We start from the raw sequence: 15,935 nt of genomic DNA, 5'->3' as shown, positions 1-15,935 counted from the left end.
CATTCATTTCTATCACTTTGGAATGAGAAAGAAACCAGTATGGCCACATCCCATTTATTCTTCACTTAATGAAGTGATACATAAGAAAGCAATTGTTGACACAGTTTATAAGTCATAATTTTTGATGGCTTCCTTAGTTCAGTCTACAGAACAGAAGGGAATATTTAAATGAAAAAGAGAAACAGAACAGAAGAAATAGCCATGCATCTATTCCTTAACTGGCATTTTAAATGATTTTGAGAAATAAAAAATGGGATTACTTGGATCGGTGTTTATTAATTGAAATGGGGTGTGCTTGTGTGTGTGTGTGTGTATGTGTGTGTGCATATGGATATGTGAAAAACATTTGTAATTATGGTGGTACTAACAAAATTCATTTCACCGAATGAGAGATGCAGTAGCTTCATCACTCATCTTCCTGCTTCTGAGCTTGCATCTCATTTTTTATTATCAGAAAGGTACCAGAGTCCATCTAAAACATAGGCCAAGTCCTGTCACTACTCAGTTGGAAACCTTCCCCATTGCACTATGAGTAAACGTCGACGTTCTCATAATGGTCAACAAGGTCCTATACTCTGCCGTCTCCTTACCTCCTTACTCTCTGCTCTCATCCTCTACCTCTTTTCCTTCTCTATAAGGTGATACTATTTTTGGCCCCTGCTTACACATGAAGAAACAGAGTCTCAGAGATTTCTTAATCTAGCTTGCATTCAGTCCATTGTTCATTTATGAAACATTGAATTTCTACTTTGTGCACAGCACTGGCCTGTTGTTCTGGGTATAAAGGCGGTTAAAATACTGTGTTTATCCCCATCAGCTTCAAGCTAGTGGGGGAGAAGGGTGCATACATTTAATACAATCAAATAGTACATGAGGTACAATCATGAGAAAGTGCACAGGGCATTCTGGAAACCAGAAGAGCAGAACCAACGCCAACCTAGAGAATTAGCGCAAGGCTACCTACAGAAGAGGACCCTGAACCACTGTTAGGGAGGAGTAGAAGTTGACTAAATTTGGAGTGGAGGAGGGCATTCCAGGGAGAGGGCATGGTGAGGACACAGGCACAGAGTACGAAACAAGGTGATAAATGGACACTGGGAGGTGGCGGGTGTTTCAGGACCATAAACTTAACACAAGGCAATAAGCGATAAACAGACCGCATCGCCTCTTCCACCCTGGGAAGCAGGGTCTGGAATGAGTTTTACTGTCTTAGGTCCAGGGGACTGGGATGAGCAAAGACACCAATTCCTGAGTATCAATCTGATAACCCACCTCTACAGTGTGACTCGGCACTATAAAGTCACATGCTACTTCATTTCTGAATTTTATTCCAGTTCTTTATCAGCTCTAGGGTCCAAATCTAAATCCTATTGCATTTGGAAGAGGCCATGACAATAAAAATTATTCCCCGGTAGGTGCCATTTTCCCTTCCTCCCACCTCCTCTTCTCCCCACTCCACGTCAAAGAGCATCTGTATATACGTATAACTTTCAGACCAATGACAGCAGGACACATGCTCCCATATCCCTGAATAATATCATTGCTGCCTGACGTCTTCTTGCTGGGGGCACTTAGGACTTCCAGACAAACCCCCAAATATTGGATGTAGTTCTGATTAGATTTTAGTTTACTGTTTAGTTTGTTCTTTATATTGTTTGCATTTTCAAGCTCTAAGCTCTGCAAATAATTGCCCTAAACCATGTTAGTAATGTGCACTCAGCCTAGGGACAATTTCATGTACATCCCACTAAGGCTGCTTCTTGAGGATCTAGGATGATTTAAGTGTTCTGAAACACAGAAAGTACTGGTATTAGAGGGTGTTTGCTGTTTGGAGCAGTAAGCAAATCTCTTGTATCTTTGTGGTTATATAACAAAATTCATAAAGTTTTGAATGGACATTAGCTTTTTCTTTGTTATTTTACATAACCCAGGTCAGAAAAAAATGCATAAATTTTTGTTGTTATAATTGCTGTTTTCGTGTAAGGGAAGTTTTCTCGTTTACCTGCATCCAACTTGCTTCATGAATATTCAGCTGTTGATGGAGCTGCAAGCTAATATCTATGGAAATGAACTCATTAATAGTATTTTCCTGGCTCCTACTTGGTTCATGAAGTATACAGACTATTTATGATATTTCCTATTTCATTTTCCTCTTGGCTTTTGAAACAGGGTGCCTGGGTGGCTCAGTGGTTAAGCCTCTGCCTTCGTCTCAGGTCATGATCTCAGGGTCCTGGGATCGGGTCCCACATCGGGCTCTCTGCTCCATGGGGAGCCTGCTTCCTCCTCTCTCTCTCTCTCTCTGCCTGCCTTTCTGCCTACTTGTGATCTCTGTCAAATAAAATAAGAAAAAAAAAAAACAACTGATTCTTCTTGAACCTTCAAGAAGAATTAATTAGAGATTAAATGTACTGTTATTTAGAGATTAATTTAGAGATTAATTAATCTAATTTAATTAATCTAATCTAATTAATCTAAATTAATTAATTTAGAGATTAATTAATCAGAGATTAAATGTACTGTTATTTAATGAGAGTAACATCTGGCAAGTATATTTGGTGATATAAAATAGGAAAAATTAGTAGTTCTAGCTAACAGTGGTATATTGGTTTTTGATGTAATAGTTGCTTCACAAATATTAATTTCTTTAACCTTTGCATGAAGGCTATAAGAATAAATACCATATTATTCTCATTTTACAGATATTGGGACTGCATCAGGGAGGTAAATTTACTGGTGAGATGTCTTGTATCTAGCATTTGGTAGACCTGGGGTTTGAATCCAGGCAGACTGGCTCCAGAATTCAAACTTTAAACCACCTCACATTCTTTTTTTTTTTTTTTTTAAGTTGACAAAGTCTACAAACTGGACTGTCTGTTGTCTCAACACCTGTGCATTCCTTCCCCACTGATTGAAAGTACCACGTGCTTCATGGGGCATCTGGGTGGGTCAGTAGGTTAAGGCTCAGACTCTTGATTTCGGCTCAGGTCATGATCTTAAGGTTGTAAGACTGGGCTCCAGTGGGGCTGTGGGCCAGCATGGAGTCAACTTGAGGATTCTCTCTCTCCTCCTCCCTCTGCCCCTCTCTCCTCTCCCCTGTGCATGCTCGCAAGTGTGCTTTTTCTCTATAATGAGTAAATTAATTAAAAAAAAAAAAGCACCACTGGTTTCAGATACAGAATTCCCTCCTACTCAGAGTGTTTTCTGGGCTCTCTTCTGTTCCACTGATGTGTACTAGCCCCAAACTAACTGTTAACATTACTATACATTAGTTCCTTTTAGAAGTAGAGTTCAAATAGAATGAAAATGGAAAGGAAACAGAACTACAGACTGAGAAGTGGATGGTATGTTGAATATCTAGACATGAAGAAAGGAGAGAAGGGGGTATGGTAAGTCAGAAGGGGCAAAAGGATGTTGGTAGAAAAGTCATATGTATCTTAAGGATAGGAATGAACAATTTTAGGAGTTCTGAAGAAAAGGTAAAATAGATACAGAAATTTCTAAATAAAAAATTTAAATTTAAATTTAAAATTAGTTCAAGCATATATGTATCATGAAGCAAATTTAAAAAACCTTTCTTCTCTACCTTGTGGGATTTTTATAGTGAGCTAGAACAGAGTTTGAAAAAAAAAATGAGGTCTGGATACCAGGCAGAGATGAATCCTTGTGTTGGGATCCTCAAGTCATTTCTCTGGGTTATTTTCCAGCACTAAATACTTTTCCTTCCATCACTGCTACATTTTCTTTTCTTTCTTTTTTTTTAATATTTTATTTATTTGATAGAGAGAGATCACAAGTAGGCAGAGAGGCAGGCAGAGAGAGGGAAGAAGCAGGCTCCCTGCTGAGCAGAGAGCCCAATGTGGGGCTCGATCCCAGGACCCTGAGATCATGACCTGAGGCTAAGGCAGAGGCTTTAACCTACTGAGCCACCCAGGTGCCCCAGCTACATTTCCTTTTCATGGGACCTGAATTCTCAAATAACGACTTAAACAGGAATAGTGTTCTGCACTTTAAATTTGGGAAATGACCAGTTTCCTGTGCCAGAGAAAAATTTGTGCTTGAGAATATTATCTATATAGTGTGCTTTGTACTTCCTGCTTAGCCTTTTCTTTCATTGTGCTGTGTTTTTTAAGTTATCTGATATCACTGTGAATTCCTGAGCAGCACAATCTGAAGTATTATATTAGAACCACAATAGTCTCCTGGCATCTCTGACTAAATATTTGTGCAATATTAAAAATAAGTTAATTGAGCCGGCATTTTATTGAGGAAACATTTTCACAAGTATGTTCGTATAAGCTTATGAACGGCCCTTGGAAATTCATTTTATCCCATATCAATCACCAACACCGGAAACATACTTTTATCTTATTAAATGGCACCCCAAATTCTGAGATATTGGAAATACCCTTTTTTGTTATTAATTCAGAATGTAATGAAAGGTTCATTATTTTCATTTGACTTTGAGCTCTTTTACAAATATTATGACTTGTAATACATAAAGGAATAGATTTTAATTTTTGTTCTATAATCTCGCCTAATGCGCCATGTTTGTTTAATGGTTCTCTTGGTGCTATAAAGAGTTGATAGCATTCAGAAGAGCTAAGGCAGCTCCAAGGATATTAGTCTTCTTTTCTGTACCTGACTTTTCTGTAGAACTTTTTTTCAGGTTGGCCTGTCATTTTACTTTATTTTAAACTATTAAATATTTTTTAATAAAGTGACTTTTGGCAATAAATTTCTCTTGGCTTATATATTCCACGTATCATTTGATTCATGATGATCTTGTGTTCCTTTATATTGTTTTGGGTGATTGATGTCTTTTTCCGGAATGGTCAGTGATACACCAAACTTCAGGAAAAAAACAACTAAATAAATAAGATTAAGAAGTGCCCAATGTTTATAGTCTGCTGTTTTGAAACCCCTCAGAGCTAATCCTCCTCAACACACCTATAAACACCTACCACACACCTATGCAGATACAGTATGTCTCATAGGCAGGGAATGCAGCCAAGGCTCTGAGCCTTGGTTTCCTCACACATTAAATTAGGTTAATAATAATAGTACTTTGGGATATTTGGGTGGCTTAGTTGGCCGAGTCTCTTCAGTCATATTTTCTACACATTTCAGAAATTTAAAAACTAACAAATGCAAAGAAGGTAGAAAAAATTAATTCAAGACCAAACGGTAAGGTGTTTATAGAGACTGCAGCCCATCTATCATCCTTGAGAGGACTTAGAGCACAAAGTACTAAGAAAAGTTGAACAATGTATGTGGAGTAAGGCCACACTATGGCTTTGATTTCAGTGATGTCCTTCATGATCTTGGTATGGACAGAACTCACACAGGCTGATAAAGTAAAATGACAGGCCCATCTGAAAAAAAAATGTAAACTTTATGTTAGAATTAACATCTAATATAATTGTTAATGCCTTGGAAAAACAGATGTTAAGTCAATAGGCTCCAGTTTTCTTCATGCTTTTTCTTCAAGCTTTTTCTCTTCTCTTCGGGGGAATTTTTCACTCTAATACTTTAAGACCAAGTGCCATTTTAAAACTTAGAACTCTGGGGGCTCAGTCAGGGGACCATGCGACTTGATGTCAGGATGCTGAGTTCAAGCCCCCTGTTGGGTGTAGTGATTACTAAAAATAAGCAAACTTTGAAAATAAAATCAAATAGAAGTTAGAAGTGTGGAATTGTAAGGGCCTGGTTGGCCAGAGAGAGCCATTTCCTTGTGGGCTTGGGTTGACCCTGCCCCTCCCAGAGGAACTTGCTTGCAGGCCCCGGATATGGGGGCGGGCCAGGTTGGATGGAGACATCCAATCAGTGGGGTGCACGTATATTTGCTGTGGTGAATTGGGATTCAATTGGCCACCCCTATTGCTGACCCAGGGTGACTGTGCAGTTTTCCTTGTGTGTTGCATTCTCATTGGCCATCTGTGTGTGGGCCGGGCTCAAGCACCTCTATAAAGGTTAGTCTGTGAGGCGGGGGGTTAGTAATAGTCTTTGGGGTAGTAGTGGTAGCGTGGTAGTCGTCGGGAGCATGGTCCTTGGGACCAGCATCCTTGGGAGCATTGTAATCCTCAGGAGCAGAGCGTCATGAACCTCGCGGGGGAGCGGCCTCGCCGCCTCCCTCGCTGGGGAGCGGCCTAGCCGCCTCGCTTCCCCGCCTCCCTCGCTGCCTTGCCGCCTCGCGGGGGAGCGGCCTGGCCTGGCCTCGCCTCTCCCAGCATCAGGGGAGCAGCCTGGCCTCGGCTCGCCTCGCCTTGCCAGGTAAGGGGAGCGGCCTGGCCTCACCTCGCCTTGCCTCGCCTGGTAAGGGGAGCAGCTGGGCCTCACCTCGCCGCCTCGCGGGGTAAGGGGAGCGGCCTGGCCTGGCCTCGCTTCGCCTCGCCTGGTAAGGGGAACCTCCAGAGTCGGTGTCCTGGTTGTCATCGCCTCTTTGTAAGAGAGGGCCGCCACTGGTTGGTTTGATTTTCGATGCTTGGAAGTAAAGCTTTGCTTGACTTTCACTTTGTGTTGGTTTTTGTCCTTTGATCACGGACCCTAACAGAATGATTACTATTAAAGAAAGCTTTATAAAAGGTAACAGGGCCTTGGCAAAACCTCAAGATTATGTGCTGAAAATTTAAAGGGCCACAGAGATTTCTAAGTCACAAAAATCAGTAAAATGAATTTTATATAAATTAGATGACAATATTAGTGTTGAGAATAAAAAACAATTGCCATTTAGTTTTGGTCTGAGGGTAACAGGGAATAGTGATGACTGCAGCCTGTGAAGGGAACTTGTGGTTGCTTTTGCTCCAGGCTATTGCTACCATTCAGGATGTGGAACCTGTGTTGATTTTTTTTTTTTTCCTAGCATTTGAAGAGGGACTGTAATGATTGATTTTTTTATGTAAATGTTTTTATTTCCTTAAACAGTAGCAGTTGAAACAATATTTTAACCAATTGTGTTATGTTCAAAATACCTCTACTGCTTTCTATCTCCGCTTTAGACTCAACTCACTGCCTTAAGTCAATGGAAGTTAAATATCCAAGAAAGATGGCTATTATTTATCTTTTATGGGCTGAGCGGTGAGGATGAGACATAGGAATTGAAATCACAAAAACACACAAGAGAAAACCAAAAACTTAACAAAATAACAAAAATTGGCAAAAAAACACACTTCAGAAAAGCTTGGTATGCTTTGAAATCACTTAATAATTATTCTGATTCTTACTCTCCTTTCCATTTTATGCATCTCCGAGATTCCATTCATCATGGTTTTGGTTTTTCCTTCATCTTCTGTCCATTTTCACTAGTGGCTCTCTAACCACCTATTAACCATCCTTAAAATCTTGTGCCTTGTATGTGGTTAGATTACCGATTACATGCTGATCCTTCATAAATTCTTGCCCCTGAGAAGTCCTGAAGAGCACAGTTCTGTCATGCTGCCTTTTAACACATTGAGGTCAAACAGAAGACACTAAATAATGTTTTAATTATCCTCAAATCCTGGAGAAGTTTCAGCCAAGTAAGTTTAAAAAGTATGGTTGTATGGTGAAAAATGATCTTCGTCTAGATGTTGGTGATGTTAATTTTGAAATAATAGTTGTTTTGAGAAAGAATAAAACATCTTTTTGTGGGAAATTGAGTACATATTAACAGGCTCTCAACAAATAGGACGTAATAAATCCTTTTGGTTCTGAATCATGAAAAAACACCAACATTCCAAGATTTTTTCCTCTGGATATTGACATACTGTTTGGTATCCCTGTGATCTTTTTAGGCATCTATCTGAGTAACCCAGGGTGACATATATTTTCCTTTAATCGTTTGTAGAGAGATAGATGCCCAAGAGGGTTAGTCTTCAGTGCTACTGAACAAGTGACAAGTGATTTATTATTCTCTGTTTTTGGAGCTTTGTATGGGTGGAATGTTGTCATGGCAGTCTAGGGACAAACTCATATCTGTTCCAAAAGATGAAAACATGCTGCCCATACATTTTCTGTAGTGTTATATAGTCTGATGGAGAACAGACATGCAAACTCCAAGTATTTTATAATTGTTGTTCATCGTGTCTGAATTGAAACTATACAACAAAGGGAGCTTTAAAAAATCTGCTTTGTTTGAAAGGAACTTTAAATTCTGCCTAATAATTTTATAAAAATGTGGTGGACTTTTTACTTATAATCTAACAAAATCATTGAAATAAGAAGATATATGGAGAAATAGGGGACATTGCTTAAAACCCAGGAAGCCAGAAAAAATTATTTTTATCATGTAGCCCAGAGATGTTGATAATGCAGAAGCTTTTAGTCTCAAATTTGTGAATTTCCTTAATAGTGCTATAGGTATTTGGGGATTGTATATACCAGGGGCGCTCAACTGCACCACTGTGGGGGTGCTGAGTCATGGCAATGTGGAGAGACATTTTTGGTGGTTGCAACTGGGATGGTAGTTGCTGTTAGCATCTAGTCAGTGCAGGCCATGAAACACTTAAACATCCTACATGTACAGGACAAACCCCACAACCAACATTTTTCTGACACAAGTGTCCAGAGTGTTAATATTGAGGTACCCTGGTATATGATGATGAAAAAGAAAAGCGATTGTATGATATTCTTATATTCTAAGTTGCTGATGATTAGCTGTATTCTAATAGCTGGGAAGATAATACACGAGGGGAATTAATACTACACAGTCTGGTGGTCTTTAGAAACAAAGACCCTCTAGTGAAGAAAATATTTTTTACTTATACCACTAAAGTTATTGAGTGCTTACCAAGTGCCAGGTATTGTTGGGAGACACGGGGGAAACCCGAGTGAACAAAACAGGTAGACTGCCTTCACAGAGCTCTGGTATAAAGGTGGGGGACTAGTAAACAAATACATAAAATGGGACATGGAGGAGCAGGTAGTGCCATAGGGTAGATAAAGTAGAGTAATGGGGTAGGTAGGTAATGATGGGGGGTGGGAAAGGGAACACTTAGACTGGATGGCCATGAAAGACCTGAAGCTTAGGAGTGAGTGACAGTAGGAGGCAGCCAGATGAAGAGGGTTTTAGGCTGAGGAAGCAGGTTGTGAAAAGGTGCCAAGGTGGAAGTAGGCGTGGCTTGTTGGGGAGGCACAGAGAGGTGGCTGTGGTTGGGCAGTGGTCCAGAATGGGGAAGCTGGGATGAGACAGAATATGAGAGGATGGAGGGGCCAGATCATGCTCATTTCTTTTTTAGGTTGAGAATATTCCATCATTTGGATGTATTTATCCATTCACTTACTGAAGGATATCTTGTTTGCTTCCCACTTTTGTCATTAATGAATACAGCTGCTGTGAACTTGCAGGTGCAGGTTTTGTTATGGATAAATTTTCAGCTCATTTAGGTAACTTCTAAGGAACACGATCGCTGAATTGGCATGGTGAGAACATTTATGGTAAGAATATGCCAAACTGTTTCCCAAAGTGGCTGTATCAGTTTGCATTCCCACCAGCAATGAGTGAGTGTTTCTGATTATTCCCCAGCCTGACAGCCTTTGGCACTCTGAGTATTTTGGATTTTCTCCTTTCTGATAGGTGTGTAGTATTTCATTGTTCTTTTAATTTGTAGCTGCCTAATGACACAAGATTTGAACACCTTTTCATACGCTTATTTGCCATGAGTATATCTTCGGTGAGGTGTCTGTTCAGTTCTGCCCATTTTTAAATTTCATTGTTGAGTTTCTTATTGTTGAATTTTACTTTGTACATTTTGGACTATGATTCTTTATCACATGTGTCATATAATTCTTAGGGAAATACTTTCTGGTTTGTGGCTTGTCTTCTCATTCTCTTGTCATCACAGAGGAAAAGTTTTTAATTTTAATGATGTCTGGATTGTCAATTTTTTTTTTCATGGATCATGCCTTTGGTGTTACATCTAAAAAAGTCATCACCATATCATCACCTAGAAATTTCCCCCTATGTTAATTCTAGGCACTTTAGGCTTTTGTATTTTATATCTGGGTCTGATCCATTTTGAGCTAATTCTTCTGAAGGATGTAAGGTCTGTGTCTAGATTTTTTTTTTCTAATCTTTTTACATGTGGATGTCCAGTTGTTCCCAGCACTGTTTGTTAGAAAGACTGTCCTTTCTCCATTGTATAGCATAGCCTTTGCTCCTTTGTCAAAGCTTAGTTGACTATATTTGTGTGAGTCTGTTTCTGGGCTCTCTGTTGTATTTCATTTATCTATTTGTTCTTTAACCAATTCCATACTGTTTTGATTATGGCTTTATATTAAGCCTTGAAATCCAGTAGTGTCAGTCTTGTGACTTTTTCCTTATTTTTTTTTAGTACTGTTTTGACTATTCTGAGTCTTTCATTCTCCATATAAACTTATAATCGTTTTGTTGATATCCACCAAAGAACTTGCTAGAATTTTGATTAAAGTTGTGTTAAATCAGGTTGGGAAGAACTAGCATCTTGACATTACCGAGTCTTCCTATCCATTAATGTGGACTGCCTCTCTCCATTTATTTAGTCTCTTTTGGTATATTTTTATCAGAGTTTTGTGGCTTTCCTCCTGTTGTACATATTTTGTTAGATTTATACCTAAGTATTTCATTTTTGGAGGTGCTAATGTAAATGGTATTGTGTTTTTAATTTCAATTCCATTTGTTCATTGCTGGCACAGAGGAAAGTGAGTGAATTTTGTATATTAACCACGTATCCTGCAACTTTGCTATAATTGCTTCTAAGTTCCAGGAGGTTTTTTGTCGATTCTTTTGCATTTCCCACACTGACAATCATATCGTTTGTGAACAAAGACAGTTTTATTTTTCCTTTCCAACCTATAAGCCTTTTACTTCCCTTTTTGTCTTACTGTATTAACTAGGAAATGGAAGACAATGCTGAAAAGGAGTGGTGACAGGATTTGCCTTGGTCCTGATTGTAATGGGAAATTTTCTAGTTTCTCACCATTATATATGATGTTAGCTGTAGGGTTTTTTTAAAAGATTTTTTTTTTAATAATGTTGAGGACATTCCCTTGTATTCTTAGTTTACTGAGTATTTGTCATGAGTGGGTGTTGGAATTGTCAAATGCTTTTTTCTTCATCTTTTGATCACATCGTATGATTTTTCTTTTTAGATCGGTAATGAGATGGATTTCATTAACTGATTTTAGAATGTTGAACCAGCTTTGCATACCTATGGTAAATTCCCCTTGGTTGTGGAGTACAATTGTTTTTAGACATTTTTGGCTTTTACTTGTTAATATTTTGCTTAGAACTTTTTTCTTTTCTTTTTTTTTTAAGATTTTATTTATTTATTTGACAGACAGAGATCACAAGTAGGCAGAGAAGCAGGCAGAGAGAGGGGAGGAAGCAGGCTCCTTGCTGAGCAGAGAGCCAGATGCTGGGCTCGATCCCAGGACCCTGGCATCATGACCTGAGCCGAAGGCAGAGGCTTTAACCCACTGAGCCACCCAGGCGCCCCTGCTTAGAACTTTTGTAAAGATTGTATTTATTTATTTTACAGATAGAGATCACAAGTAGGCAGAGGCAGGCAGAGAGAGAGGAGGCAACAGGCTCGCCACTGAGCAGAGAGCCTATGCTGGGCTTGATCCCAGGACCCTGAGATCAGGACCTGAGCCTAAGGCAGAGGCTTTAACCCACCGAGCCACCCAGGCGCCCCACTTAGAACTTTTATACTTATAAGAGATATTGGTCTGTTATTTTCTTGTGAAGTCTTTGGTTTTGGTATTAGGATGATGCTGGCCTCATAAAACAAGTTAGGAAATGTTTCTTCTACTCCTGTTTTCTGAAAGAGATTGTAGAGACTTGGTATAATTTAAATGTTTGGTAACATTTAATAATAATTTTTTTCAATTGTGTGTAGATATGTTATTATTACAGTAAGTTCGTTGCTCAGTTTTAGCACCTAGCTTCTAGTACGCTGAATATGTTTATTATGTTTATTGCATATCGTCTGCCTCCTCCCACTAGAATAAGAGCAGAAATTCTTGACTATTTTGTTTATTGATATGTTTTATATACCTAAAACAGTGGCTCTCAACTGGTGCTTTGCAGGTTTTTGGCGTTTTGCAAAAATCCTTTTGGAGAATATGTAAGGTCAAAGCTATTCTCGTGGTAATACTAAGACTTCTAAGACTTCGTTTGCTTCCCCCCCACCCCCCTGACCCGCTACTGTGCTGTTGCTTACACTGGTGGGGGAAAATCAGTCATGTGTAAAACTGCTGATGTTTTAGTGTGAATCCAGCAGTGGCACCAAACTCTACTAGTAGCCACGACATACTTCCTGGTCCTCACTCATGAGGGAGTGACAAGGGGATGCCAATTTCACTTAAAGCTGTAAAAATTACGAGTTTTATTAAGTCCTGACTCTTGAGCATGTGTCTTTTTAATATTCTGTGTGATGAAATGGGAAGTATACCTAGTACTTCTGCTCATACTCAAAAATATGGTTGTCTCCAGGGACTAGAATTTGTGGTTGAGTTGCTATGGAACATTATATTTACTTGAAATAACAACTGTGAGATAAACTATGTTTCAGTTTCCTGGCATTCAGGCATTTGGCAGATAGTTTTTTTTCAAAAAGGATGAAGTAAGCTTGTCACCTCAAGGAAAACAACTGATAGTATTTGCTGATGATGATAAATTCAAGTTTGCAAGTGAATTTTGAGTTTTGGAAAATTTATATCTATGAGCTCGATACTTTCCTCATACTTACAGATTTTTCTAATGAGTTGGATACTGATACTAACTATTGTGATGTGGGTTTTCTTTGATATTAAATAACAAAATGTGTTAATATCTTGAAGATATGTTTAACTCCTAGTGCATCATTGCTAAAATACCTTATAGCATCAAGCATATATAATAGATCTCTTCAAACTGCAGATAGATCAGTTGGTGTTAATGCAACAGAGTGTGGAGAGTTCACTGATATGGTTGGTTTCAGATTAAAAATCATGACTACCCTTTAAGAAATGACCTGAGGTATGGTGTTGTATTAAAGAAGAATATCCACAACTATCTGAAAATGTTATAGCAATGAACATGTCTGTGTGACTTTTAAGAGTGATCTGCTGTGCATGCCTGACGGAAAGAGTGGGGAGGACAAAAAATGAGTTGAAGGAGATACATTTTTCATTATTCATTATTTCATTATTTTCATTATTCAATATTTCATTATTCATTATTCATAATTTTTCATTAGATTTTGGTGTTTTGTACTTCGCAAGACTTAGAAATTTAGGAAATTTTGACTCCTAACTGTTTACCACAGAACATTGAGATCGTGGTGGATAAATTTAGTTCATATATACATGATCACTTTTGGTCTTGCCCCCAAATTCTTTTTTTTTTTTAAAGATTTTATTTATTTATTTGACAGAGAGAGATCACAAGTAGACAGAGGGGCAGGCAGAGAGAGAGAGAGAAGCAGACTCGCCGCTGAGCAGAGAGCCCGATGCAGGACTCGATTCCAGGACCCTGAGATCATGACCTGAGCCGAAGGCAGCAGCTTAACCCACTGAGCCACCCAGGCGCCCCTTGCCCCCAAATTCTGAAGGATATATTCCCAGGGAGAAACCACTGTGAACCAGGGTTTCACCTTTTACAACTAAACAATTATTCTCAGGAGTTACTGGGTTTTTAAACTCTGGTTTCCTATAAAAAATTTAGTTCTAATCAACACCCTGTTATTTTATTAACCTAATGTTGCCTTCACAATATCTTTTTTTTTGTTTTTTTCATGCAGGTTTTCTTACACTGAATGAACCAGTGTGCTGCATCAAAAATTGATCAAAATGTAACAGAAGAAACAGTGAAGGTGAGAAGAGGCACAGTCTGCCCTCAACCCAAGCACACATTCCCTTTTAGTTAAAATTTCTTCTGTGGGATGTTACTCTAGGCTCTTGAGCTTCTCCTCAGTTCCACTATAAGTTCTGTGCCAGTCACTTGTGTGGACGACCCTGAGATAAAGGGAAAGAGGTTTTGGGAAAAGAAACAGAGTGATGAGGACGTAGAGGCATAGAAGACATGGAACAATTTTTTGCCGAGGCCTTTGGGCAGTTTGAAAAGAGGAAGAAAAACAAACACATGACCAAGAACCTCAGTGTCTGTGAGCAGGGGGGAACAGAGCCCTAAGTAGGAGCATTGCCTGAGGTGGCTTAGGAAGCAAGATGTGGACAAATGTGACTTCAGTCTTTGATCACCAAAGAGTAAATGATTTGGGTGGTCCCGTGGTGCAGAAAATGTCTGCATAATGTCTTCAACTCAGAAACACATGTATAAGCCTTTCCTTTTAGGAAAGGAAAATGATGAAGAGTTTTGTAAAGGGGGAGGAGGTACATGAAAATTAATTGCACTACTGTTATTATTCATTTAAGCTGCCTAAATTATTATTGATTATTTATTTTTGGTGCTGATTTGCTATTTTATTTTACAAAAAAAAAAAATTCCCAAGGATTTTTATAGACTCTTCTGACTATTTTTTTATAAATTAAAAATGAACTTTCAAATTCTCTTACCATGGGAGCATTTTAGTTTGTGTGCTTTTGGTCCCAAGCAATAGACACTTATTATTCAAACAAGTTGAAGACACATCAGCTCTCATTTGGGGACTCCAGACAGAAGAGAAGGTTCAGGACCTGTGACTCAGGGAGGTGGATAAGATTGCCAGGTTCTGTCTAGCTCTTCACTTTCATCCAGGTTATCTGCTTTGCCCCAGGGCTGGCTCTTCTCATCCCTGCAAAATGACCTTGTAGCTGTCCAAGCTATCACTTCCAGACACAGCACCTTTCCAGAGGGGAAGCTGTCCATTCCAGGATGCTGTTCCAGAGACCAAAGAAGCCTTTGCCCCCAAAAGCCTGCCAGCAAATCTGCCTGCACTATGTTACCTGCTGCCCATTCTCACTAATGGGTTGGGGACTGTCACGCTTGGATTTAGTTATTCGGGCTTTTCCTGAGAGCCAGGAATGGGTTCCTGGTTCCCAGAGCTGTGTAGGAGTAGAAAGGATGTCCAGACAAAATTGGTCCTCTGCCCTCTGCGTGGGTAGAAAGGATAAGCATGCCCTGAAATTTTCAGCTTGCAAAGAGAATACTATCCTCTCATGGACTTTTTTTTTGACCTGCTTCACTATTGCACTTATTATATTTATTTGTAGATGCTGTTCTCAAATATTGAAGATATCCTTGCTGTACCTAAGGCATTTTTAAAAGGCGTGGAAGAATGCCTGCATCCAGAACCTAACACTCAACAAGAAGTGGGAACCCGCTTTCTTCACTTTGTAAGATCAATTTCTGTTTATTTTAGAAGCTCTGCCCCATCCCCCAGATTTTAAGGTTTAGCTTTTGGCACAGTAGCATGTGAGAACTCAGTGTAGAAGTAAAATGTGACACCGAAAGTTTGGGGTCTTTTAAGGCCAATGAAATCTTCCACTGAGAGCCAGGAAAGGGGTGAGGTCCTCACATCATCCATTTTATTCAGTGAAGAACAAACAGCCTTTTCTTTTTTCCAGCAAGTTAGTTCTTGGCATCCTCTGTAGCTTTGAATCCTAATGAATATTCAGGCTGTTCATAATGAATGGATTTTTATGTTTCCCCCAAACATAGAGCATTTCCCTTTTGAGGGAGAAAATCCTTACTCTTACAATGGCGTGATGAGCCTTTTGTGAGTCAGAATGTTCCCTTGTTAATGGGCTGGTGACAAGCCTGCAGGTGAAGGAGCCCTGTCACTCTAGGTACACAGACGCCGGAGTCTCTTGTTTTTCAAGGGTAGTTTCTCAGAAGGTCGTACTGAGTGGTGCAGAAGAATAACCAGTCAGTCCTCCGTTGTTTCAAATTACACATCATGCTCCTGTAATCATTTTCGTCTCTTTGTTAAAAATGCAAAAGAGTATTTTGTCACAGAAGTCAATTTTTGTTTATTTTTATTTCTATTTAGCCTTTAGAAAGT

General features: G+C 39.2%; 1 long non-coding RNA gene across 1 annotated transcript in view; it reads left to right on the top strand.

Annotated features, from left to right (window-relative positions):
• The window catches only part of LOC123936124, a 65,421-nt gene extending 50,246 nt beyond the window's left edge, over nt 1–15,175 (top strand). The window contains exons 2-3 of the long non-coding RNA XR_006817083.1: nt 13,737–13,808; nt 15,145–15,175. This is a non-coding gene — a long non-coding RNA (uncharacterized LOC123936124). The remainder of the gene's footprint in view (nt 1–13,736; nt 13,809–15,144) is intronic.
• The last annotated feature ends 760 nt before the right edge of the window (nt 15,176–15,935 follow it).

This window comes from Meles meles, unplaced genomic scaffold (assembly GCF_922984935.1).
Source record: "Meles meles unplaced genomic scaffold, mMelMel3.1 paternal haplotype, whole genome shotgun sequence".
Classification (NCBI taxonomy): Eukaryota; Metazoa; Chordata; class Mammalia; order Carnivora; family Mustelidae; genus Meles; species Meles meles.
This window is presented reverse-complemented; position numbering and strand designations above follow the sequence as displayed.